Source organism: Priapulus caudatus, unplaced genomic scaffold (assembly GCF_000485595.1).
Source record: "Priapulus caudatus unplaced genomic scaffold, Priapulus_caudatus-5.0.1 Scaffold1815, whole genome shotgun sequence".
Taxonomy (NCBI): Eukaryota; Metazoa; Priapulida; class Priapulimorpha; order Priapulimorphida; family Priapulidae; genus Priapulus; species Priapulus caudatus.
In genome coordinates this window covers 22,086-22,965 of record NW_014578876.1, presented here as the reverse complement: position 1 = coordinate 22,965, position 880 = coordinate 22,086, and the positions used below count along the sequence as shown (strand labels likewise).

Genomic DNA, 880 nt, shown 5'->3' with positions numbered 1-880 from the left:
TGCAAGTGCAAGTGCAAGTGCAAGTGCAAGTGCAAGTGGTGGAATGGTCTTTTGGAATGGGGGGAGATAATGGGGCGTAATAGGCTGAGGCGGTAGAAGGGAGGCAGGACGGAGAAAAATAAGGAGGAGACGAGGTGGAAGAAGGTAGAGATGAGGAGGAGGAGGCGGGATGGGTGAGGGGCGGGAGAAGGGGTTGGAGAGTGGGAGTTGGCATGAGAAGGAGACGAAACGTTGTAACATGACAGACAACCCTCTAGAACAAACGTCCCCCTTGTCATGCGCATGTGCAATGCATCCTGCTAGACACGCGTATGCTCACGCGTAATATATATGGGGTGGGGGGGTGTTTTCCACGAGTGGGGGGACGTCTACGATGGTTCACTGGTGTTTGCTGCTGCGCCTATACTTCTTGCTTCGCTCTGCAGCTTCGCGTCTACGCATGTCCGCGCCTGCCAATGCGAGCACGAAGATTGAGACCCCGCGGGGGGTTTCGGAACCTGGTCGAGTGAGCCCCGGAAGGGATTTGGATTTGGACCATGAAAGATATCATGATAGCTTAGCGAAAGCCATTATTGTTGATGGTATGACTCCAACGTTTTCGTAGAAACGCCGTAGTCACGCGTTCGACCTTTGTTTTCGGCTTTTAACGCGTGCTAGTGTAGTAGTAGTGCTAGTGTAGTAGTAGTGCTAGTGTAGTAGTAGTAGTGCTAGTGTAGTAGTAGTGCTAGTGTAGTAGTAGTAGTGCTAGTGTAGTAGTAGTGCTAGTGTAGTAGTAGTGCTAGTGTAGTAGTAGTAGTGCTAGTGTAGTAGTAGTGCTAGTGTAGTAGTAGTGCTAGTGTAGTAGTAGTAGTGCTAGTGTAGTAGTAGTGCTAGTGTAGTA

At 50.1% G+C, this 880-nt stretch overlaps 1 protein-coding gene across 1 annotated transcript in view; it reads left to right on the top strand.

Moving 5' to 3' along the window:
• LOC106817650 overlaps positions 1–880 on the top strand; it is a 14,171-nt gene that overhangs the window by 7,036 nt on the left and 6,255 nt on the right. The gene's annotated exons all lie outside the window — the stretch shown is intronic.